General features: G+C 39.8%; 1 protein-coding gene across 2 annotated transcripts in view; it reads right to left on the reverse strand.

Moving 5' to 3' along the window:
• Window positions 1–27,790, reverse strand: part of NHS (NHS actin remodeling regulator) — a 341,204-nt gene that overhangs the window by 234,898 nt on the left and 78,516 nt on the right. The window lies entirely within an intron of this gene.

Raw genomic sequence — 27,790 nt, forward strand, 5'->3', positions numbered from 1 at the left:
TTGGTTCTAAGTAAGGATTCTGGGCTTAACCCTGTAATATAGAGACTGGTTACAGAAAGCTGCTAGGTATAGCCTATCTCTAACCCTCTTTAGTCTACTTAGCCTCTTTGTATTCAAGTTTCCTCCTAAATAAATACTGAGAAACAATACCAGCCTCATATAAGTTCTCAAAATGGAAAAGTGGTATTCAAACAGATCCCTGAACACACCTATTCATTAAGTACTTATCACAGTAGCAAAGAGGTAGAAAGAGCTCAAAGGTGGATAAATAAAATGTATTCTAGCTATCCAATGGAATATTATTCTGCTGTAAAAAAGCATTAAGTTACATGCTGCACTAGAGATGAACCTTAAAGACAGGCACTAAGGCCGTATGCTTCCAATTATTTGTTCTATTTCTTAAAATAATATCTTTACTTAAGCACTATGATTACAAACATACTTGTAGTTGGGTTTCAGTCATAAAAAACACTCCCCCAGTGCAACATTCCCACCACCAATGGCCCCCATCTCCCCCCTTGCCTATATTCCAGACAGGCATTCTACTTCTCTCACCAATTATTTGTTCTATTTCAGAATAGGCAGGTTCATAGAAACAGAAAGCAGACTAGTGATTCTTAGGGATGGTAAAGGGAGGTATAAATAGGAAGTGGTTGTTTAATAAGGAAGGGATTTTCCTATGGGGTTGGCAAAAAATCTTGCAATAAAATAGAGGTAGTGGTTGTATAACATAATGAATATACTAAATACTACTTAATGATTTACTTTTTAAATGTTCATTTTGTTGTGTTTTACCACACAGTATGTAATTTCAACAACAACAAAAATAATGAACACCAACTTTAGACTTACTCTGAGGATTAATGAAGATTAAATGACATGGTAAAGCACAGCAGTATGCTTGGGACAGAGTCAACACCAGCAAGAGATAACCTTTATCATTCCTGCCTTCATCTTTTACAGAAAGAAGGTAAAATACTTACCAAGCCACAATATGAGAGGTGAACTAGATTAAGGCTGAATTTCATTAATGGCTCCTAATTTAAAATGGTAATCTAACTTGTGCTTCAAAACTCGGCTAACTTATTTCCCTTATCTAATGAACTCAAAGACTCACTAGAAGTTTTGGCCGTGTTTTGGGCAAGTTCTAATGTGAATAGTGGCCAGATAGCCTTCAGTGGTCCTAAAACTATGGCCCATGGGCCACATATTGTATTTGTATCTGTTTTGTTTCTTCATTGCAAAATAAGATATATGTAGTGCACATAAGAATTCGTTCATAAGTTTTGTTTTTACTATAGTCAGAACCTCCAATGGTCTGAGGGACAGTGAACTGGCCCCCTGTTTAAAAAGTTTGATGACTCCAGTAGATAAATCACAGTGAGTGCAGGTAAAACCTCATCTACTAAAACTCATCTACACAGAAAAAGAAGCAGCTGTGTTTTATTCAAAAGGAAAACTCTTTTTGGCAAGTAGTAAGGAGAATCCCCAGAGGCGAAAATTTCTGGAGATTTAAAGACACACCTGGGATGTCTTGCCATTCTTCAATTTTTCACTTTGATCTTCATTACAGTGTGGTGAGGTGTGATTTTAGGTATTTGGGTTTTTCCAACTCAAAATAAAATCCAGCACAAGTGAAGTCCGGGAAAAGTGTGACAGACAAATTCACAGGAGCACACAGGCATAATAGAAAATATGTCATCACATAAATACCCCAGATGTCAAAACAGAATTAAAACAATCTCTACTCATTTCAAAACTATTAATGACCCATGATATTTAGTAACCATTAATGAGCCCATGTAATATAGCATCTAAAGATGTCCTTTTATAAATGAACAAGCAGTTTCAGACTTGTTTATATTTGATGGTTATTTGGGGTTACATATTTCAGCCAAAAACCTTAAAGACTGGCCAATGGGACTATAAAATCCAAAATATATATGGAAAGAAAACAACTACAAAAGATAATAAATCTTAAAATTGGGTGGTGCTTCCAGATATTCCCTATCACATACTACTTGTTATCTTATACAGCTGATCTTTTCCCACAAAGTTCAGAGGGTTCTGAGGAAGATCTGTCATGAATTTATTTCTTAAAAATAAGTGAAACTAAAAATCCAACATATTTTAAAAAGCATAGCTAGGCCTATTTTATAAATATAATTTCCTATTAAGATATAGCTGCAAGGGAGTCTGGAAATGTAGTTCTTGTTTACTAGCCAGTCTAGTACAGTATAGAAATACACACTAAAAGGAGAGAGGACTAGATCCATTCTCTTGACAAGAATTAGTGATACAGAAATGCTTAGATCTTCCCTCAATCTCAGGGAATTGCCAACAGTCACAATGAGAAGACAGTAGACAGGAAAACTCCCTGAAGTTTATCAAGTAAAATAATAAGAACACCTGACATTATAGGGAGAAGTGTGTGAAATATTCCCATTATTCTATAGAATGTGACTTTGCACACAGCTGACCTGGGTTTGATTCCCAGGAGCACATATGGTCCATGAGCCCCACCAGGAGGGAACCCTGAATTCAGAGTCAGGAATAAGCCCTAAACAACTTCCGGTGTGGCCACAAAACAAAAATAAAATAAATGGGAGAGGAAATAACCTTGTTTATGTGCTTCTAGGACTGGTTGCTTTGGAGGAACAAAGTGAACAAATTATTACATTGTTCTAACTTAAATTTCACATTGTCTCTTAATTCTATATTCTTTGTTTCCATTTCTGTGTTCTTCACAAAGTGATGATTTGACTGAGAGTCCTATGAGTAATGATAATACTGAGTATGAGAACTACATCAGATAAATACAGGGAAGCACCTGAGAGAAAATATCCCTACATTCTCTCTCTCTCTCACTCTCTCTCTCTCTCTCTCTCACTCACACACACACATCACGTGATATTTCTACCCTCATCCTTGCCATATGGACTGGTGTAACTTAGTGAGTAAAAAAAATGAATCTGGGAAGCCCTAGCGGTGGCTCAGGGCATAAGGCATCTGCCTTGTGCACTCTAGCCTAGGACGGACCGATGTTCGATTCCCCAGCATCCCTTATGGTCCCCCAAGCCAGGAGCTATTTCTGAGCTCATAGCCAGGAGTAACCCCTGAGCGTCACCAGGTGTGGCTGAAAAACAAAAAAAAATGAATCTGGAATTGAGAAACTGGGTCTCACTGATCAGCTCTGGTAAATCACTTAACACTCCTTTAACTTTAACTTCCTCCTATGGAAAATACCATGAATCCCAACATCTCTACTTATGCAGGTTAAATGAGAGAAGTTCAGCAAAGTTGTATTATAAAGGAATTACAATGAAAATCATAACTATAACTTTAAATCAGTAAATATACCTTTTATCAGTAATTTCAGATGAGCAAAACTTCAAAGCTTGGTAATACCCACAGTTCTTGGAAGAAAGAAGGCTCTTTCATACAGAGTATAGAAGCATAAACAGTGCAACCTAATTGGAGGGCAATTCAACAATACCTCCTCAGTGAGAAAATGTACCATCCATAGAACTGGTAATTTCAAGATATATTCACAATATTCACCCAGGCTTATACATAAAAGAAAACACACTGCAGCAATGTTGAAAGCAAAAATGGCAAAGCATGCATGTGAGGATTTGTTCAATAAATTATAGACTTTTTAGATCATACTCTGCAGTGCTCAGAAGCTACTCCTCCAGGCTCTGAACTGAGATCACTCCAAGAAGGTTCCTGGAGGACCATGAGGAGCCTGAACCAAACCCTTATATCTTGCATGTGAAAAACATGTTCCAATTCATTGGGCTATCTCCTAGTTTATAATGTAGGAGTATTAATTATAAAACTGAAAACATTATACATATGAAATAAAAAGCATTCCTAAAAGTTGTTATTCAGCTGAATATAAATCAAAAAGTATTGTAAATAGTCATAGATTTATATGTGTGAAGAAAGATTCATTTTAGCTGAATAAAAATCAAGAAAATGATTATTGTGAATAGTTGTAGATTGATATAAATGAAGAGATAAACACACATGTAGTATTTGAATGAAATAATTTTGAAATGATATACATGAGCCATTTCTAAGTGTTTCTTTTGCAAGAACTAGAACTGGAAAATGGAGTAAAGAAGTCCTTTTAGCAAGTGGGCATTATAGTGAAAATAATAAAGGAATCAGCACATGAAAGTACTGTGATGTTGAAGTACATAGCCAGTCATTTACTACATATTTCATGTCACAACTAAATGGAAAAATGTAATTGCTGATAAACTTCAGTAACAGAAAATTTGTGAAAATTTGATATCTCACAATGGGGGTCAATAAATCACTGACTGAAGGTTTACTAAATTGTTTGTTGATAATTGTGCATTCTGTGTTTTGTTTTTGTTTTTGAGCTTAGGTGACTTCTATGCTACTTTCACATCTAACTGTGTTCAACTGGGGTGTCTGTATTGAAAAACTTGAAAATATTACATGGTCACAGAAGCAGTCATGCACTCCAGAAATTCCAGGATAAGTAGAACTGGGTCAATGAATTTACATGGGAACAGATGTGGTATGTGGTTGTGGCTACCAGGACTTCCAGAAGTACAGAGGAGTGGGGAGGGGTCTGTCAGCCCCCACTATGAGAGTTTTGAGGCCCCAGAATTTTCAGCCCTCAAATTGTCATACCTGTTCACTTAGGTGTATCTGCAGAGATTAGTGGGGAAAGCATTGAAATTGGGCCATTGGCAAGGTGATGGATTATGGGGTGTGAGTGTAACTGCCAGGGCTTTAGGAGGACTGGGACTCAGCTGTCCCCTCCTGAGGCTGCCTTAGAGTTTTCAGCCACAAGACTAGTAGTAACATAGTAATTTTTAAAAGTGAAACCAAAAGGAGAATGATTTGGTCATCGTTACAAAGTCAGAATTAATGGGAGATCAATAGGCCTACCGTTGCCAGAGCAAATCTCAAGAATTCCAATAACTCCTCTCTATCCAGAGACACATACAGTTTAATTTAAAACACATGGGCCAATGTATTATGAACAATCTTATAGCCATGGTGTTTAAATAAAGTAATTAATAAAAAAAAGCACATGGGCCATACAGGCAAGGAATACATTGGGTCATTTTTCTTGCCAGCCATAAGTTCTAGAAAGGTTAGGCCAATATTTTCATTTTTTTGAGTAGGAGAGGAAGGTACATCTATCTGTGCTCAGGGCTTACACCTGGTTCTGTGCTCAGGGATCACTCCTGGGAACACAAGGGACTGACTATATATGGTGCCATTAGTCAAATTGGGGCAAACTGTGCACAAGGCGATGCCTACCTCCTTGTACCATCTCTTCAGTCCCAAGATTTGGAAGCATTTTAAGGGAATGTTCGTAATTCATCTTAGAGTCAAGGAGTGGGACCTATGTAGGAGGGACTAAGCAGAGTGGAAAGTGGGGTATATGGGAGAAAAATGGAATGCTTTCTGGCATCCAAAAAGATAGTCAGAATAGGAAAAGGTGGGCTGAGGTTCCTAACTCACATTGAATTTGCTTCCAAGCAGGTGTGTTGAGCAGAGTGGAGAGCTCTAAGTCCTTAAATGCAGGCTGCTCTTAAATCAAATGCAATTCATTGCCTGATGCTGGCACTAGAATTTCAGTCTGAATACTGAAATGCACATTTGCTAACTGGAGCGTGTAGATGGTTCCAGATGGAGAAGAGGCAGGAAAAATCAAGGGAAGGACTGTGTTTGCTAGAAGAAAGCGAGGAAGGGATATCAACTACTCGTGACACCCTGACCATCCGTGGGGAAAAAAAGTCCAAATAGTCAATGGGGAAAATGACAAGTTAAACAGTGCAGGAAGAAAAAAATGGAAAGAACCAGAAGAGACAAATGGGTTCTTTTTCCCATACATGAACCTGGGAATCCATTTAGATATGTGCCTAAAAGTTCCCTTTATGATATTGAACATAGATATAGGAAAGAAAAGAATTAAATGGATTCTTCACAACACAACTTGAAAATCAGCCACCCCCCAAAGGAAACTACTTTCTTTGAAGATGCTACAACGGCTCTGAATATTACTAAGCACAAGCACCTATAGCTGCACCTTCTCACAAGAGAACGGTGAGGATATTCTATGAAACCCAAATCTGTGCATTTAATTGCCACTGAGATAGAATATCTGAAGTTGAAACTATTTGGAATGTTGTGGACATATAAAGCATCTTTGCTCACACATCAACTTACACACACGGCAAAGGAATGCTATGATCTTACCCTTTCCCCACTTTGGTGGGGTCTTGCGAAATTAAGGTTCTCAATATATTCTCATTCCTGTCTTTATCTTCCCACCAAGTGTTATTAATTCTGGTGTGTCTTCATCACCATACACCAAGAATGCAGCAGAGTTTTTAAGAAAGCCTTAATAATTACCACTTGGTTATTTACAATAGCAGGCAATGTGTACAGCATTCCATTTAACCTCCCCAAACTTTCCCTTAAGATAAGTGTTACCTTCCTCACTTGTAGATGGAACAGGCAGTCTAAACACAGTGCAGGGTCTCAGCTAAGGAATCGTTTACATTTCACAAATAGGAGAACCAATACACAACTCCGGACCCTGCACACTTTTTCCTATTCCATGCTGTCTCAAACCCATCATTCTTCGTGAAGGCTTAGATGGAGGAACCTGCAGATATAGAAATTTCCCCACTAAGTTACTGTTTGAATTTCATACTCTTTTCCAGCCTCCCATAGAAGAGGAGCTGTGGTCTTTGCTATTTATTTATAGGGCTGCTTTTCCAGATGGAAGTTCTAATCAGACACTGCAGGAGGAAATGTGGCCAGACAATTACAACAGGCAACAATGGGATCACAGCTGGGGCCATTCTATGAATCTTTTCTTACCCCTGCACAATTTCCAGATGACAAATGATGAGGCATGATTAGGAACCAATGCAGGCTCCCAGAAAAATAGAACCTGACCTCCGCATGGCAAATATCCATTGCAGTCATCTGAGTTCCCCAGGTTTATAGATTTAAGGAAGCAATTGCATTGGAGGCTTCAGGGTCGACTGTTTGCTTTCCATGCCTCAAAGACCCAGCTTGTGAATCATCTCTGGGAGGCCAGACTGGGAAAAACACTGGCCTTCTTTTCCCATCTACTTGGAGATTAATTTCATCATGCCACTTATCCTGGTTATCAACTCACATATGCACCTCAGAATGCAGTCAACTTGTCTTCCAGGAGTACTGAAACTCCCGACTCAGCTCCAGGATTAAGATTACAACAGAAAAGGTGTGGTGATGTGGTTTAGTGGTAGAACCCATGCCCACACACATTTATGTGGCTCTTGATTCTTTCCCCATCACTGAGAAAGCAAGTTCAACACAGCAAAGATGACTCTTCCATAGTCAAAAGAAAGTTGCAGTATGATTCCTTACTCAAGCTCCTTGAAGTCCATTGCCTTTGTGAAACCTGGATGCAATGTGAGATCTGGGAATGTTAATTTCTGTTGCCTATTTACTGGTAATCCCAAAGGGCAGACGGGATAGTGATATCCCACTATATCCCCACATCTATAAACCCATCCCCAGATACCATGAGTGCTGGCTGTAAGTATTGGCTCACAGAAAAGCTACCTTGTCTGGGAGATTAGGCCCACCCAGTCCCACAGCCAGTTATTTAATGATTGCTATACAATACTAATGTGTTGAGATTAGAGCAAAGGTAGATTCTAACAGCTATGTCTAATCCCTTACAAATTTCCTCTGAGAATTCCAGAGTAATCTAGGCAACAGTTAGGGTCTCAGCAATTTTCATTCCCTAAAATTTGTAAGTCAACACAAATACTGGAAAAGAGCATTTAAATATGAATGTTTTTTGTTTTTAGGACACACCTAGCCATGCTCAAGGATTATTCCTGGCTTTATGCTCAGGAATCACTTCTAGCTAGCTAGAGGGAACATATAGGATGCTGATGATCAAACCTCAGTTGGTTATATGCAAGTCAAGTGCTCTACCCACTGTACTATAACTCTGGCCTCCAAGATATGAACTTTCAGTGTCAGAGCAGGTCCAGGATGTCTAGAATGTTCAGAGAGAGAACATCAGGGCTTAAGTTATTTCCACAGTGCTACAGTATGAGTATTGTTAAAGCTGGGATCTCTTTGATGTTTCTCCATAATCCCTCTGATCTAATCACCATGGAGGTCTGGACTTGGCAGAATAGCTGGTTTCTCCAGATGTTCTGGGGACTATCACATTGGATCAGTGGCTAAGCAACATTATAGCAATGTGGTCTGTATCATTTGTCAGTTGGCACCCCCAGGCCTAGGCTTCACAGATAAACACCTAAGCAGACCATGCAAAGACAAATAAACTAAATAGAATGAGTGGTAGGAACTTCTTGACCTAAGTTGCAAAATCTGATTATTAGGTGCCCCAACCTTTGAGTTGTAATTTGTGAGAAATGGTCCTACTTTGTAACCTTGGGGTGAGATCTTATCAGGAGATGAATCATCAGGAGACTGGTGTGGGAGGTCTATCAAAGGGAGAGCTGCAGACCTCCTTGGAGAGCCCATAGACAAGATCAATAAAGTTCAAGAAGTATGGGGCTGGAGAGATAGCACAGCGGTAGGACATTTGCTTTGCATGTGGCCAACCCAGCATGGACCCTGGTTTGATTCCCGGCATCCCATATGGTCCCCTGAGCCTGTCAGAGGAAATTTCTGAGTATAGAACCAGGAGTAACCCCTGAGTGCTGCCAGGTGTGGTCCAAAAACTAAAAAAATAAAGTTCAAAGAGTAGGTGAGGTCCCAGGAACAAGAGATCCTAACTTTTCATTGGAACAACCACTTTGGCGATTCTAAAGAGTTAAAGAGGAACAAAACCTCGGACCCAGAAATTTCATTTCAATCTTTATACTCTAAAGCCAGGGCTGTTGATGCCAGCTATACATTGGAATTACGGCAGGGGGAGCTTCAGAAAAATGTGGGTGCCCAATCTCCGCCCTCATCGATTCCAATTTGACTGAGCTGGGAGCTGGCTGGCATGAGGATATTTTAAAGCTCCTAAATTCCAATGTGTAGAAAGGCTGAGATCTACAGATTCAAGACCTTGTCCCCTATGTGCCATAAGGATATCTGATGTAATTGTTAGTGGCAGCACTGTTTGCATGAACAAGAAATTAGAAGTAACCTAAATACATATCAATAGGACATTACAGAAATAAATTGTATGGTATTCCTTATATAGCATTCCTCAAGGCAGTTAAAGATGAATATAGTAGAGCAGTGGGTACCGATATGTTGAAGTCATAAAGCAAGTTATGGAATGACATACACAATCTGATATGATCTATGCAATATTTAAGACATGTCAATAGGGTTTTTGAATATATACATGTATAGTAATATTAAAAATCCATTTAAGACAGAAATAAAAAACATAAAAGGAGGATAACAGATAGCACTGAGGTTAATAGTTACTGTATGGGGGGTTGGGTAATCAGATTAGACAGGGAACAGAGGGGCTTTCAATTCCACCCATGACATTTTATTTCTTTAAGCAAAGCAAGCATAGGAACACTGTTAGCTTTAAGAGAAGTAGACGGTGGTATTTCTTTGTTTGAAAGCTTGCATAATAAATATTTAAAGCTACAGAGCATACTAGTCATCAAGCTGATCAAATAACTTTACATCTGCATAACCCACCAAGACAGACAGCAGAGCTGCTGATTCTTTAAGAGACTGGAAACCAGCAGAAAACATGAAGAAACTTTATGGTTTAATCTTTATTCAATCCCCAGCAAAACTTCAATACACGAGCAATCTACTATCAAATGCTGCTGTGTGTATGGAAAACAAAAAACACCTGTCAAAGGAAGCGAACAATGCACTGTACATTGTGCATGTTCACATCCATTTAGCAAGGAGTGCTTTTTATGAGAACCCTTTGTGCACCCAGTCCTGAATGAGGGGTAGGGTTTCCCTTTTATCTCCTCCCAATAATGAATCCAAAGGACCATGAGTTTCCCTTTTCACTGTTCAGAATTAGCCAAACTGCTATGAAGCAAAGACAGAATTTTTCTTAGACCAGGGCTTTTCCATTTGGGCTTAAGGGCATCAGATGTCTCCGGTGATGGACTCCGAGCGTGACTGGAGAAAGGACAAAGTCCGACAAACAAAAGTATCTTTAAGAGAGACACATACATTCTTATATAGGAGAAACAAAGCCCTGAGGTGGGGGGAGTGAAGAGTGGGAAACAAACCTGCAAAATCTAGCAAATTGGGTGAGGGTTCCCCCAAACTACAAAGGCCAAAGGGAGTACTGAAGCCCAGTAGGACTGCATCCTGAAAACTAGGTGATGTATGCAAGTCCTTTGGGTCTATCAGTTTGTTGTCAAACCAGTTCTCCTGGCTGGACCTTTGGCAGAGTTCTTGACATTTGCTTGCCAAGACACTCACCGACACAGTGCTTTGTTGGGTCACTGTGTCCTCAAAGCAACAGAAGTTTCTGTCTGGTTCTCAAGTGCCTAACTCAGTGGTCCTCAAACTATGGCCCATGAGCCACATATTTTATTTGTATCTGTTTTTTTTTTCTTCATTGCAAAATAAGATATATGCAGTGTGCATAAGAATTCGTTCATAAGTTTTGTTTTTACTATAGTCAGACCCTCCAATGGTCTGAGGGACAGTGAATTGGCCCCCTGTTTAAAAAGTTTGAGGACTGGATCAACTGAATTGGCTTTGTGTCACTTTTACAGAGCTCCAAACAACTGTCTTTAGACTGTAAAAGTGGGCAAAAGCAGCTCATTGACAAAAGTGTTGGAGAGGGAGGGAGGAAACTGGAAGAAGAGGAGCTAGGGTGGGGAAACTTGAGGGCAGGAGCCTAGTTCCTGGATACTTTCCTCTAGGAGATGTCATGCCAGCCCTTTTAGCATCTTCTTGCTCTTCCTAACCAGCTGGCCATTAAGGGGTGGGGCTCATCCCTCAGGTCACATCTTTAAGGTATTCTGGCTTTCACTTAAACTCAGCCAATGACATGGTAGCACTGAGAGGTGACTAGGGTGCTAAATAGGGAGAGAGAAATTAGCTATTTCCTCATTCATCTCAGTCCTTTGCAACCCCCATTTGCCTGATTCACCTCTATTCCTGCCTCTTCAAAGTGCCTCCTCCCCTGGGGTTCCAGAAACTTCCCCCTTTCCCTCTGTCCTTCTAGATTAAGAGTGGTAGCAGCTTCCTTCCACAGCTAAAATTTGCATCATGTCACCATTCTCTTGCTTCTTAGTTTTTCCTAGATCAGTGAAACCAGTTCCCTTTATTCAGTTCTCCCTGTATAAAAAAACTCAGAGTTATTCCATTTTTCTTATTAAATACCAATGATATAGACACATTGAGGCACAGAACTAGCTTCCATGGTACTCTTGGCTAATTAATAGAGGTCAACAGTCATTTGGTTTTGAGACAGGAGACCCAGACTTAAGTCTCTGCTCTAACACTGCTTAGGCAGATTGTAACAGGTGTTTCTATAATATTTCCTAAGCCTCAGTTTTCTTATTTAAAACATGGAACTAATGCTGTATACTTTTTGTGGAGTGTTGAGAAGCTTAGATGATATGTAGGACAGGGCCTATATATGTCTAGAATGACAAGTCAACCTAAGCAAATATTGCTGAACTCCCAGCAATGTTATTGTTATTAAGTTTTCGCTCTATGGGTAACATTTTAATAAAATGATTCATCATTTTATCCATATAAAATGTTTGCATTTTCCTATCTATCATCTCTAAAGGGCAAATTTATAAGATATTTTAAAGTGAATATTTCCCTTTAGTTTCTAGAAATGTTTACCTTGTAAATACATAGCCAGGCAAGATAGAAGCACAATTGCTGAGCTTTGTTGGAACAAGGTCCAGGCAAACAGACTATCATGTGAAGGATATGTAAAACAAGGCTGGAGAGTCAGGGGTGGGGGGAATTTGGGATGCAGCACTGGCCAGAAACATTGACCTTGGCTACCACTCTTTCTAATGATGATTTAAAAACTTCAGTTCTATCTCTTGGTATCATTAAGTTGGTCCAAATCTCCCCCAGATTATTATAGGGAAAAGGGAATTGAAAGTAAGAATTGCCCACAACTCCCAAACTGGGGATGACCTATAAGCTGAACTGACTTGAGCTTGCTGGTCCATGGTTCCAACTAAAAGAGGTGCCCGTGATCATAAGGTAAGAGGTTCAAAGCAGGCATTAGTCCATATGATGTGGCACTGGAGGCTAGAAAGTTCTCTCTTCAGTCGCACCCCCACACGGATTTTTTTAAAGTCTCTCATCTGTCTTCTGATATCTACATCAGGAGACAAGCAATCTGTAGACCATGCTCGCACACTCAGAGTTCCTAGGACTGGAATGCTTTAGATCAACAGGATCAGATGCTTTTCATGGGAGCAGGATCTTAGGAAACAGAGTGTGTGAGGCCCTAGAAGAAAGGTACCACAGAAAGGGGGCAAGAATATAGAAGTGAGAGCTTGGGGTCTCCCAAAAGTTGAGCTTCCCAGGTTCTCTCCAAGATCTGCGCATGTTTGTGATCAAACAGGAGGGTGAGAGGGTTCCAAAACAAATTAGAATGAGTAGATGTCAAAATGATTATAGCTTTAGAAGGATGGAAAAATATCATCACCTCAAAATTTGGAAAGAGAGCCATCTGGAATTAGTTCAGGAGTTACACAGAACCTTGCTCCATTTAATCACCTCACTTTTTGTTTTGTTTTTTTTTTTTTGCTTTTTGGGCCACACCCTGTGATGCTTAGGAGTTACTCCTGGCTATGAGCTCAGATATTGCTCCTGGCTCAAAGGACCATATGGGACACCTGGGATCGAACCAAAGTCTGTCCTGGATTGGCCATAAGCAAGGCAAACGCACTTCACTGTGCTATCGCTCTGGCCCTTCACCCCACTTTTTAGCTGAGAAAATAAAAGGGTTAGTGGTCAGCAAGTGAGCAAACCTGAGTTCCCATCCAGGAGCCCCAGCTCATCTAAATGTTTCCCTGCTCCCACCACCCTCCTTGTTGTTGACCTCACTGTAAGGAGATCTTCCTTCATAGCATTTTCTTTTCTAGGTAGAAATATTATATCTAGCCTACAGACTCACCCAGGAATCATGTTCAATTACAGTTTCTGATCTAATGCAGGGGAACTAGGGTGGACCTAAGATTCTTAATTTCCAGGAAGTATCCAGAGGGTGTACAAACTGTGGTTCAGTAGCCACAGTGTACATTCTCCAACCCTGTCTTCCCTTATGTAGTCATTCATTCAAGCACTTCCTGGGGTTTGAGGGGGTATAGTTCTTGGATAGGAAAACAAAGCAAAAGCATTTCCCTTGTGGGTTTTACCCTCCTGTGGAAAAGCAAGTATATATGGAAGTGAATGCACCAATAATGCATCACTCAACATGTTCCGTGAAGTAAAGGCCAAGCAATGATAGGGAATGATGGGGTGGGGGCATTCTGATCCAGGTCCTTCCTGGGACACTGGTTAGTGAGTGGATTTAGTGGCCCATTTGCTATAGATAATCAAAGTATGCGGTGAAATGGCATAACATTTGCTCTCAAATTGGTTGGTGAGAAATAGGCAACACAATAGAGGTCAATGACAGTGGAAGTTAGGTGATAAGTACTTCAGGAGGAGCATTATAATTTTGTTTGTAATATATTCAATGTTGTTGACATTAAAGAGAATAATTAAAGCATATAAATTATATGAATATAATACATATTTGTTCTGTTTTGTTTGGAGACCATGTATGGTGGTGCTTAGGACTTACTCCTGACTCTACACTCAGGAATCATCCTCAGAGGCTTAAGGACCACCTGGGATGCTGGAAATTGAACTTGGGCAGAACCTATGCAAGGCAAGTACCTTACCCATTGTACTATAGTTACAGCCCCTAAAACCTGTTCTTAAAGAACATATAAAGTATTGTGTGGCCTGAATGGACATCAGAGGCCTAAGTCAGAAGGTCTGTTTCACTGAAACAGAAACAACCCCTCTCTTTCCATTCTTAGTGCAGGCAACAAGCAAAAACATTAGAAGCATGAATCAGACACCCAGAGAAACCAGAGGCATGGTCATAGCATCATAATTGTTAGCCTTAGACATCTCAAAATAGAATCTCTTTAAACCTTCAACTAGGTCTTCCTTGGACTTTAGTAAATTAATAAGAAACTTATATGATTCTAATAAAATGTATCGTTAAATTTTATAATAAGGAGTCAAAGAGATAGTTGCCTTGCAAGCAGCCAACCTGAGTTTGATCCCTATCACTCCATTTACTCCCCCAAGCACTGCCAGATGTAAATCCCTGAACACAGATCCAGGATTGCCCCAACTCCAAATCTATAGTAAATATTAGATTTTCTGTGGGATGGAATTTTGTCCCCTACCCCTTAAAATCACTTGATGAAATCTCAGTGTGAGTGATGTGAAGATAGGGCTTTTAGAAGATAATTAAGGTTAAATGATATCCAAAAGGTCCAGCCCTAACCCTATAGAACTGGTGGCCTTCTAACAAGAGAGAGACAGCAGAAAGTGTTCTATTTAGTCATGTGATTACAGAACCATGAACTGCATCTTGCTGGGAGTTCCATCTTAGACAACCATTTTGTAGAATTGTGAGAAATATATAGTTCAGACCATCCAAAAGATTCATAGCTTATGCATTTCCACTTTGTTCTTTTAACCATTATTACTTTAAGAACTATATTTCATAACTGCGGGTCCTTTGCAAATCGACATATTTTCTACTTTTTAAATGAAGACTGAAAAGGTATCGGCAGCCTTTCACAGGAACCCATGACACAGATGTTTGACTCCTGGCTCCACTTTTAGGACAGACCAACCCCCAAACCTTGATTACCTGTGTTCCTTCATATCTTCCAGGGCCTCTCCTTCCTGTACATGTCCAAACCTCTTTTCCCCAATGAAGACCGTGCAGACCCTGACACCCAGGAACTCCCTACAGCCAATGGTTATGCATCTTTAATGGCCTTGGGAGTGAAAATGATGCTTAACCCAAGAACTTTCCAGAAGAAATTTTACTTCTGGCAGAGGCGCTGGTATTGTTGGACTGTACTTTTGCAAAAGCCTGAGTCCTGGGAGCCAGAGCTCTGTGGCTTGGGTACACCTGCTCATCTGTCTCTGAGAACCCTTCTCTTCCCTGACTTTCATCAGAATTAAAATTACAGTCACTGAGGTACCCATTTTGAGTCTGTAACCAGACACCATGGGACAGCCAGCGCTTGGCACAGTCTAGTAAAAATGGGGGAGAGGATGTGACACCCGGACATGCCATGTCATGAGAAACAGTGAAGACTATGAGAATTGATACTCAGTTATCTTGCCAAGGCATCTAGTCCATGCCAAGGAACCAGGGTACAAATCCCCTAGGTATAAAATATATAAGTTATCAGGGGTGGAGGGGAACCCTAAATTAGAAACTCTCCAGGGACAGAGGGCAGATTTACAAAAGAAAAAGCAAAACCCTAAACTACTGAGCTATTCTAGTCATAGAGGGTGAGTTACTGAGAGAACAGTCACCTTCTCGCTGGGGCACTTTGGTAAGCCCCTTTACCTCTTAGAGCCTAGATTCAGTGTCCTCCTCTGAGGTAAGTGGTCACCCCTATATTGGCTCATGCAAAAGTGAATTGGAAGATGATGCTTGTATGAGCATGTGCAAATGTGCTAACTTCCAGTCAGGTCAGAGGTATTTAACCCCACTCCATGCTCTCTGGAGTTGGAGAGCAGAGAGAAAGGGAGGAGGAACCAGGTTGTGAGTCCTGACTCAGTTGCCTCTCAGATGTGTGCCCTCTGATATTTGAACCAATGCTTCTGGGTCTCAGTTTTCTTATATTTAAAATGAACTTGATGGAGCCAGGGAAATAGTACAGTGGTACAAGTGCCTTGCATGCAACTGACAAGGGTTCAGTCCACAATATCCCTGATGGACCTCTGAGAAATACCAGGAGTGATTACTGAGTGAAAACAAGAAGAAAATCACTAGATATGGTAAAAAAAAAAACCCTAAAAACAATGGACTTGAAAGAAAATGGCACCTATCCCAATAGGGCGATTATGACATTTCTATGATTTATCCCTGTGAAGTACATAGAGTAGTGCCTGGGTCAGAGTTCATATCACGAAAGGATAGTGACTTTTAGAATTTGGATTATTGATCAGTGGTTATTCATTTCCCTCATAGTCCTCATGGGGCTTGATCATAGGCATATAACCTGCTGAAGGTAATAAGTTGGAAATAGGATATAAACTAAAGCTTAAAATTAGCTTGCACAGTACAGCTTTCCCTGTTGTGTTTCTGTTATTACCATGAAAAGAATATATTTGTGTACTTATTTCAGAAGAACACAAGCCATGTTGAAAAGACTGGAAGGAAATAAAACTACAGACTAGATTCCAACCCAGACTACATTAGTCAATTCAGAAACCTGTGGTTTGAAGTTAGTCAGCAGGGTTCAATGCAAAATAGAAACCCAAAGAATGAAGGTTTACTGTGGCATGATACTAAGTTTGGGGTTCTTTGTTATACAGCCATGGCTGACTGAGAGTAAATATTATTATTTTTACAGTCTTGATCCATATCCAACACTTTTGGATTTGCATGCTAAATTTCAAAATGTACTCCATTGCATTTTATGACAAGTCACATAAAAAAGAAACCACAGGAGGAAGTACAGTATATGGCTGGAGAGAGCTAAACATTTGTTCACTCACTCAGTTATCATTTATTGAGCACTTTCTACAGGCAGACTCTACACTAGGTACCAGTGGAACATATGCTTCAGAGATAGTTGCAATTAATTCCTGCAGCTAAATCATATTCCACTACTAATACACTAATTCTGACAAAGCCAAGTAATGCCCTGTGATGCATTAGTTCTGGCCAGGGGAGAAAGGCTTGCATGCCATGATCACCACTGGAATCCACTAGAGCCTTTTGCCAGCCATGTGCATGCTCCACAGGAAGGCTGTCCGTGCCCAAGATCTGCTCAGCCTTGTACAAAGTTCTCCAGCCTCCCAATTGTGTTTGAATCCAAAGCACTGTAATTCTGCTCCTGGATCAAACCCAACTTGCATCTTGGATGACAGAGCTAGTAAGCTGCACCTCTCTTTCCCTTGCTCACAGGCAGTTCTGGTCTTTACCAGTTGATGGCTTAACTGAGGTGCAGGGGAACTGCAAAAGAGTCTATCTGGAAACTTCTAATAGCTAATGCATCTAAGAACCAGATAGGGCAAGGATCAATCAGTGCTAGGCTGCAATTTTATCATCCCTTCAATGTAGGCTATCCAAGAGCCTATTGCCCAACCTAGGCTAATAGGAAATATTTTAGTTCAGTGAATTTTAGTCAGAAAGCACCTATGAAACCGTTTCACCCACTGCTGCCCTGGCTGCCCTCTGGTTTGGCCCTGAGGACAGAGAGGGCTTAGTGTTGAGGATTCCATTTGGACTCTACTGTGAGTCATAGAATAATGGGGCTCGTGTGTTGAATGTTTACAAGTCTCTGGAAGGCACAGTTTCTAAGTGCAGCAGAGTTCATGGTAGCATAAAAATGGGAGTGTTTATTTTCTAATCGCATGTTTGCTTTCCAGCAAGGTAAATCATGTGGTCCCTGAAATCCTTGGTAGTGATTTGGGGGTGGGGAGGAAACCTGGAGAGTGCTGTGTGTCTGTCACGGCTACTTCTTTCCACTTGAAACTGGCCAGAGAGCTCAGCTTAAAATTTCTATTCTGCTACCTAAGAGGTCAGCTGAACTGCTTAGATGTGCAATATGCCACATTCTCACCGGGAGAGAACAATGAGGATGAAAAGGGGTCCCATCCCACTTATTTGGAAGCCACACTAAGCCAATACGATTTGTTCCCACTCTCAGAACAGAGCTGGCTTCTGAATTAATGGCGGCTTTCTCTCCTGTGCTTTGGAATGTTTTGATGCCTGGGAACTTGGGGACCCTAATGGACTCCCAGCAGGAGAACTGGCCACTCACAGTGGGAGCACATCTTTCCAATGCAAACTAGCCCAAGTTATAGTAGGGGCAGGCACCAGCAAAGTAAGGAGGCACATCCTCCAGAGCATAGTGAATATACCAAGGGAGACAATCCTCAGTCAGCTTGCCTGAGTTCATCAACTCTTTCCTTCAGAACCACAATAAAGTTCTTGCCCAATTTTCTCTTCACTATCTGCCTCCTGACCAACTCTAGAGCTTCCCATGTGTCTCCCTTTGACATAGCATGGCCTCTCCTCTTGGAATTTGTGAGCATCAAGCTATTTCATTTTTCAAAAATGAGATTTGAAAATGATCACTCTGAACAAGTACTGGGTGCTGAAAGGAGGTAACATGATGTGCATGTTACTCCCTCTGTAATAATATTGCAAACTACAATATCTAAAAGAAAAAAAGGAAGAGAGAGAAAGAGAAGAATGTCTGCCATAGAGGCAGGCAGGGGATGTGAGCCAGGAGGGAAATTGGGGATATTGATTGACGGGAAATGTGCACTGGTGAAGGGATGGGTGTTGGACACTGCATAACTGAATCTCAATCATGAACAACTTTGTAATAGTGCATCTGTGTGGACTCAATTAAAAATATAAAAAAATTAAATTGAGGTTCAGTGGCCTATAATATTGTTAATGATAGCTTCCTGTGTAACTAATTCCAACACCACATCCACCCACCAGTGTTCCCATCTCTTTACCCCAAACCTCCCATTAAGCCTCCCCGCCAAACTCTCTTGAGTACTTCAGTTTTACTGTTGTGTTGCCTTTGACCCTATGTTGCTACTTCATTGTGATTCTTTAAGTCCCACATATGAGAGAGATACTATATCTATCTCCATCCTTCTGACTGACTTCACCTAGCTTCATCCAAAACACAGAAATTTGCATTCTTTTCTACAGTTGCATAATATTTTACTGTATATATGTATATATACACTTTTGAATTAATGGTTCAATGTTTTGGAGATAAATGCCAAGAAGTGGTATCACTAGGAGTATGGGAGTTCTATTTTTTTTCTATTTTTTCCTATTTTTTGAGAGCCTCCATACTGCTTTTCATAGAGGCTGAATCATACAGCATTCCCACCAACAGAGGATGAGGGTTTCTTTCTTCCTACAACCTTTCCAGTACTGTCTCTAGACTTTTTTTTACTAGCACAAAGGGATATCTCAACATTGTTTTTGTCTTTTCTAAATCATGAAACACGATGAGCACTTTTTCATGTGCTTATTGGTTATCCGTATGTCTTCTTTGTTGACGTGTCTGTTTACTGTTGCCCCAAATGGGGAAAGGTCGTTGGAGTCTTAGTTGTTGAGTTTTATTAGTACTTTATATCTCTTGAATATCATCAGTGTACTGTATACAAATATTTTCTCTTATTCAGATATCTTTTAAATGCCAAAATCACCTCTGATGTATTGATTTCATCAGATCTCAACAATAAAACACTCTGTATTTTAAGATATTTTTGCTCATAACCTGGCAGTTCTCAGGGCTTACTCCTGGCTCTGTGCCCAGGTATCAACTCCTGGTGGGCTTGGGGAACCATTTGGGGTATGCAGATTGAACCCAGACAGGCTACTTGGAAGGAGTGCTCTACCTATTATACATTCCAGCCTCATTCACTATACATTTTAAAATCCCTCCAATGTCCACTCACAAAGGCAGTATGGATAGTAAGCCAAATCTTTGAGTCACTAAGACAAACAGGATCTTATATTGATTATGAAGTGATTTTTTTTCAAATGCTCTCCTGGAGGGATAAGGACTAGCAACACATGAGGGACAGGGCAGAAAGTTCAAGGACAGATGCATCACAAATGTTATTCCTTTTAATTAAAAGAAACACACCCCAATTATTAGTAGTGTTCAGGGATTCCGGAATGTAAATAGTCCTACCATGGCTGATTTCAAGCTACCAACAGGAGAGCATATGCATAACAGCAGCTCTGCAAGCTGTATGTGTCAGCACCTGCATACCATCAGAGCCTACTATTCACTGCAGGACTCCACAGATTGTCCCAAATGTGATGTTTAAGATCCAAGACTACAATAGGCTTCTTACTATTCCCATAAAACAGAGTCTCAAAAGATGATAAGATCATCTCTTCACTAGAGAACTATGGGAAACTCAGAAAAGAACGTGCCTGCCAAGGTCTTACCAAAGTCCTTGTGTATCCATCATACTATTATACCTTAGAGGAAATTGGTGCTCAGCACATGTAGAATGTGGCAGAGAGAATATAAGCTTTGGCATCACAAAGCTCTGTGGTGTAATTGGAGTAGAGTTAGTCTGATGCTGAACCTCACTTTTCTTACCTGCAAAATGGGCACACATATCTTCCATCACTGGGTTGTGTTAAAAACTAGGAATAATGTCTCTTCGCGGCTTCAAACAAAATCCTGGCACAATTTTTTAATGTGGTCAAGGGAAAGATGGGTTAATTATTCTCCACCAAGATGCAAGTGAAATTTAGTATTTACATCAACTTTAAATGAAGGCAAGCAATCACAAAGGTACTATCAGTACTTGTGAGTTTGTTGACAATATAAAGCATAAAATATGGATCTTTTTCTATCACACTAGAGTTCATATTTTGAAATATATCATCACTACAAATCATGTTGCTTGTTGAAGTCACTAATTATTATTTAGTGTGTTAATGAAGAAGTTGATAAATTTTAAAATATCATAATTTTTAAATGTTTTGACAACTATATCTCAATATACTTGGCTTCCTATATATTTTATATCTTGAGAAAAAATGTTCTGAAAAGTTAATCCATACTTTTTACCAGATAGCTAAAGTGGTCCAAGTTTCACATAGATGTTAAGAATTTCTGGATTGGGATCAGAGTATAGGGTAGGGGTAAAGCATTTGCTTTGTGGCTGACTCTGGTTAGATCCCCAACACCATATACAGTTCTTTAAGCACCACCAGGAGTGACCCTGATCCCAGAGCAGAGTCAGGAATAAGCACTGAGCATTACCCCACAAATGTCTGAATTAAACCAATAAATGGTAGCAAGATGGAGGAGGAGGAGAAGGGGGGGAGGAAGGAGAGTGGGAAAGGGGAGAGAAGGAGGAGGAGGGAGAGAAAGAGGAAGAGGGGGAGATGAGAGGATGAGAAGGAAGAGGTAGAAGAAGAAGAAGAAGAAGAAGAAGAAGAAGAAGAAGAAGAAGAAGAAGAAGAAGAAGAAGAACAACAACAACAACAACAACAACAACAACAACAACAACAACAACAACAACAAATCCACAGTAACTGAGTCTTGCTTTGGGAGAGATTCAGTGAAATAGGTGCCATAGAGAACATCTTGGGTTCATGTGCTCATGAATGGTTGAAGACATTTATTCTCTCTGACTTCTCCCCCCACAATGCCATCCATAGTTCTCCTTACCCCAGATGCGGCTCTCCAGACCATAATGGACCATGTTCACCTGCCACCTCCATGTCCACTGGCTGGATGTTTCCCTCATTAGTTTCAAGATTGGACTTGTACAGGGGCCTGCCTGGATCCCTGGAAATATAGTTCCTGGATTTCCTGAATCTCCTGGTAACAAGGACCAGTTACAAATAATCGACCATGATCTGCAGTTCAGATGACTTAACCATGGCTCCTTCTGCCCTAAAAGATGTCATGACAAGTAGCCCAAATGCCCTCGAAGCCAGAGTGTCTACACCTGTGGAGCTGTTCTGGAGTTTAGAAAAATGTTTGTAAAGTAAGTCTCTTTATTGGCTAAGTTCAAGCATAGTAGAGGAAATGGAATATAATTTGCAGAAAGGGGCTGTGACTAAATTGTAATATGATCAGTTAATACTGTGCCATCTAGCTCAGGCATGTTCCCTACAAAATCACTAAGTTGTTTCTTGTCCTTCCAAACTGGAATAACTGCACACCCAAAAGCTGTCAGTAGAAATTCCACTGCAGAAGGCCCTTAGTCTACTCCAGACACTCAAAAAATATATTTGTTGAACGAAGCAGCTATTTCATTCCTCTCCATAAACCTTTGAGTTAAACACTATTATTATTCCCATTTGAGAGAGGAGAAAACCAAAGTAAATCTATTTGCAGAAGGTCACAAAAGTTGCAGGTTAGAGAAGCAAGATTTGAAGCCAGTTCAGTGTAGCCCCAAAGCCTATAATCTTGGTCACTATTCTAAATGAATGTATCCCTGAGGAACAAAGAAGACCAAGTGCTTGCTGGATAACGAGACACTAAAGCAGTCTTCAGGGTAGGGTGACATAACTCTCTGGCAAAAGTCATAACACTTGGTATTTGACCTGAAAAGATGAAAATGGTAGTTGGTTTGACAAAAAGATGCTCTTTTTGTTACTGTCACAATAAAAAGAGTTACTTTGATGAAGGCATAGCTACATAGAAATAGCCCTTGCTGGCCCTTTGTCCATTTTTCCTTCTGTTATAAGGATATGTGTCAGGAACCATCCTATGGCTGAACTCGATTCTACCCTGTGGTGACTACGTCAAAGTCCTCCAAGGTAGTTATGGTGAGATCGTTTCCTTTTTTTAGCCTCAACAGAAAACCCAAACCTTTCTTTCCATATGATTTTCAAACAATCCAGGAACATTCATCACGTGTCCAACTTTAAAATTTCCATAGATTCATTGTTGTTCTCAGATCAGATATAGGAATTATCTGGTTTGGGAAATTTTTTTCTTGCAGTACGACACTTTTGAGCCTATAGAATGCTATTTCCGTAAGATTTATTTTAAGCTTTTCTGAATAATAGGGCCAGGGATATGGCTCAACGGTAAAGTATATATGCCTTGTATGCACAAGAACTGGGTTCAATTCCACTTCTGTGAAATATGTAGAATTTGCATATATATGCTTTTCTGAAAAGTGGCATCTAATTACTTGACATAATCATGGTACAAGTATATGCAAATAAATGTTTAGTGATTTGGTTCTTATAGGGAGAGAAACTCTCAGACCTGTGGTATTTGCTGATTTCTGTAGTATAAATCAACATTTCTCAATCAGGGGTCATATGGTGCCCTACGAGTCTGCAGGATATTCTAAGGAGACCACACATGAAAATCACACCAGAAACTAGGGGACCAACTGGTAAAACAGAGAGGTCACAAGAAGAAAATAAGTTTGGAAGGGGGGGAAGGTTGAACAAGAACTTAATGCAAATAATCATACCTTGGTTGACTTCAAGCTATCAAGGTGATAATCACACCTTGTTTGCTTTCAAGCTGCCCAAGTTTATAACTGCATGCAGAATTGGGAAAGCTTTTGTGAATGGGTACAAGCTGCTTTAGCACACAGGCTAGATGTCAGCACAAAACTATGTTAGGGAAAAAAGTTCATCTTTCAGTAATTCCCGGAATACCAAAAACTCACTCTGTGAGTCTGTGATGAATAACAAGTGATTAAGGGTATTTGAGACCAAGCTGAGCAGTGAGATCTGGGGAGCTGATAGCATTGTGCTTCTTCTACTCAAAGCCAACTGCTAGGGCAGCAAATGCAGAGAGCAAACTAAAAGGATCAGGCTTTCTGCAGTGATTAAAGCTATAGACAGAGGAGACCGCCCTCATTCCACTGTATATCTCTCAAGCTACTTATGCCAGTGCTAGGCCATCGTGGTCCCATAGTTCTGAAGATAATTTGACTGCTTGCTGATTAGTCACACATCTCCAGCTTCCCCAATGCCTCGAAATGAACACAGGATTGGGCTTGTAGTTTTGGGCCTTAGCTTTTGTTTTCTTACTCTTGGAGTTTATTTATTAGTCATTTACTTTATTCTGTCAACTCTTTAAAATATGTTTTAGGAGGGCCAGAGCAATAGTACAGTGGGTAGTATGCTTGTCTTACATATGGCCGACCCAGTCTCTATCCTGGCAACATGTATGGTCCCCCAGCACAGCAAGGAGTGACTCCTGAGAGGTAGAATTAAGCCCTGAGCACTGCAGGTGTGGCCTCCAAACCAAACAATATAAAATATGTCCAAGTATATACAAAGCTAATAAATCCAAATGAATCAAAAAATGAGTGAATGAAATTCAAATACACTGTCGTCTGCATGTGAGTTGTTGCTGTGAGTATCGACAGGCCAACACCACTACTCTTTGCTCTCAGAGTCAACCTCAACAGCACTCGCCTCTACTTGAACTCTGAAGAGGTTCCAAGATAAGCAAAGAGAGTGAACAGTCTCCATCATTTTGGTAGTAATGAAAATAGCAAGGTGTTATTGTCTACTCCATGACAGGCATTTGACATAGGTACAGGAAAAACACTGATAAGGGAATATAAATCACAGCCTCTTCCCTTCAGAATGATTTGAGTGAGGTGGAAAGAACAGAGGTGGGAAAGAACAGGAGAGGGATCAAAGACAGGTATCTGGATAGGCGGGAAGTTAGAGTCTTTAAGATACCAATTTGGAATAACTGAAAAAAGTTGAGGGCATGGAGAGAAAGAACATTCTGGGATTCATAAGAGTGTTTGAGAGATGAAGAGAGGCAAGTTTTTATTGTTGTGTGAGTTTTTCCTTTGAGAATTACTACTGTAAGCTCTCCTCTGAATCCCTTTTAACATGTTTAGAAACAAAAATTCAATTTAATCACTTCTTTTGCTAGGTATTTTTGATTGTGACAGAATATCATGACTGAACCATGTGGACCTCCAGTTATATTGAATGAGAAATATATTATCTCTATTCTTTAAAATAACTCATCAGGTAAATATTTAGTCTCACTTTATGAATGATAATTCCTAATTACATTTATTGACTAGGAGGGGACACAAGAGAACAGGGGTCCTCAAACATTTTAAACAAGGGGCCAGATCATTATCCATCAGATGGTTGGAGGGCTGGACTATAGTTAAAAAAACTATGAACAAATTCCTATACACACTGCATATACATATTTTTGGAATAAAATTAAAGTTTAATAAAAAAAACTTACCAGTATTTCAATGCAACTGTGGCTAGTGAACTTTTGGCTAATGGGATGTCCAATGTCTGGTTCCATATTTGTCATTTCTAGTCACAACAAGTGATGCAGAGTGCATCCATTAGACTAGATCTGGTTGGAGATGTCAGATGTTGTATTCTGGACCAAGTCTGTTCACAGACTTAAGTGCTACGAAAGATGGTTGCCACTTCGAGTGCATGGTTTCTAATGTTAGGATATGTCTGAGAGGGGAGAAATGCATAGAAATTATGTTTGAGAGGAGGAGTTGAGAGAGAGAGAAGGAGGGGAGTCAGAGAGCGTGGCACACATTCCACACATGCGCACTGTGGGTCTGGTATGAGTTGACTGCTAAGTAGAACAGGCAGTGGTGGCAAAACACCTGGCAGGCTGGATAAATATCCTTGGTGGGCTACATGTAGTCTGTGGGCTGTAGTTTGAGGACCTATGTAAAAGAACCACCTGGTAGTGCTGTTATACAATATATTGAAGTGGCGATAATTATACAGATATAACATAGATTCACAACTATAGTTTTAGTTATAAACATATCTCATTATACATTTAAATATGCCTTATTTTTTAATGAGGGGCTTGGGTGGTTAGTGGTCAAAGGAAAATATCTTGCATGATAAAGGTTATGACTTTGATCCTCGGTACCATTTGGATGACTAAGTCATCCAGGAGTCACTGGACTGACTATGATGGTATTCATCACCACGGGTTCTAAATAGGGCTAGATCCATAAGGACAAGTATCGAATCATCTGGCATGGTTTGCTGAGTATCATTAAGAGTGAACATTGGGCCCTTTGAACTCTGCTTGCAAGCTCCTTACAAATACTTCCAATAATATAGAACAAATCAATGATGGTGAGATAGACCAAAAGCCTAGTGAGCACGTTTTGCGTGCCGGAGGTCTGAGTTTGATCTCTGGCACTGCTAGAGCAACTTTCCCAAGCATATGGTAGGGAGTAGTAGGTACTGAAAACTGCAAGGTTCAGTGCTGAAAAGAAAAAAAAAACATGGAATAAATTCCACGTTGATGAAAAGTACATGCACACACATGAATGCACAAACACACATGTATGAGCATACACACAATTTAAAACAAGACAGCAAGCTCAAGTACTATGAAAAACTAATTCTACTTACAGAAAATACTTGCACTATCCGACATACAAAGGAGAAATTAATTTGCAGCTACAAAATTTGTTTTTTTATTTTTTCGAAAAGGTTACTTCTTCAGAAACCTAGAGAACTCTTATCTGTCTTTGAAAACAAAGTTTCCATGGTTGCAAGGTCAGAATAAAGAGAAGGAAAAAAGTCATGTTAGAAGTAGCAAAGTTTGCCTTTCCCTCCTCAAATGTCAGTGCCCACTGATCACTAAATCACTCCCACAGCTTATTAAAGTAAATGTCACAGAAAGTTATGGACGCCACCTTGTTCACACAATGCACTTGAAGTACTTTCTGCAGAAGAATTTTCTTTTATATTTGAAAGTTTTTGATTGCTATAAAAGGGTTAGAATCCACCACCAGGATGGTAGGTCATTTCTAGCAATGAAGGGGTATTGGATGAGTTGTTTTTTTTCTCAGGCTGCATCCAAAATTAGAAAAAAAAAAGTAAAGTTTAATCTTCATGCTAACTTACTCATCATGCATCTGGCCATCTGCAACTGGATCTCATGACTTCACAAGAGCAGTTTAAGGCCATGTGCTAAGAAGGTCAAGGGTATATCTTCCTAAGCCATCCATTTGAATCTATGATATTCACAGTAAAAAGATTGAACGCATATGTGCTGTGAGTGCAAAATCAGCCTTAAGTTTTTTTGTGTTTTTTTTTGGGAGGACATATCTGGGAGTACTCAGGGGTTACTCTTGGGTCTGCCCTCAGGAATCACTCCTAGTAGTCTCAGGGACCTTATAGATGCTCAGGATTAAACCTCGGTCAACCACATACAGCCTACATGCTGTATTCTATCTATCTCTGTCTCTGTCTCTCTCTTTCTCTCTCTCCCCGCATTCTGCATTAAAACACTACGACCTGAAAGTACTTTTGTACTTAAAAAACTGCACCTCAAACCATCAAGTTATTCATCCTCTTTTCTCTACATCTGAAACAGATCATGTGAACACAAAGAAAGAATTAACAGAGATACAAAGTCTAACACATTAAAAGTTAAGTATAAATTAATACAAAATTTAAACAAAATATCAACAAAATGAATACACAATAAGTAAATGCATTAGTAGAGCCAATCACATGTTAAGTGTTCAATACTTCTAGATGAATAGTGTCTACTATTTTGGGTAGTGCAGATATGGAACATTTCCATCATTACATAAAGTCCTATCAAACTGAAAGTCTAGATTGCAAAAACTATTTAATCTAAAGATATGTTTTAACACCATTCCTCCTATCTTGAGAAGAAAAAGAGAAGATATAAGATATCAGACAGACTATTGTAAAAAGTGACCTCAATTCCATAGTCACATCAATTGAGTCTATCAAGATTTGGAGAGGAGAATCAAATAAATAGATCTTGGCTTCAAGAAATATTCTCATCAATAGCTTTAATAAAAGACCACAGTACCACAATTCCTGTCAAGACCATATTCAGCCTATCATTCTCCATCCTACCCAGAGACACTAAAATAGTTCAATTCCAAAATCAAACCCCAAATCAAATCCAAAATTGTTGGTTAAAATAAAATATTAGATATGAAGACCATGTGTTGGATGAGGCAGCCCCAGGCACCGTTTCTAACCCCTTAGGCCTACGGGTCTGATGAAGGGTAGTAG

This window comes from Suncus etruscus, chromosome X, assembly GCF_024139225.1.
Source record: "Suncus etruscus isolate mSunEtr1 chromosome X, mSunEtr1.pri.cur, whole genome shotgun sequence".
In the NCBI taxonomy this organism is placed as follows: Eukaryota; Metazoa; Chordata; class Mammalia; order Eulipotyphla; family Soricidae; genus Suncus; species Suncus etruscus.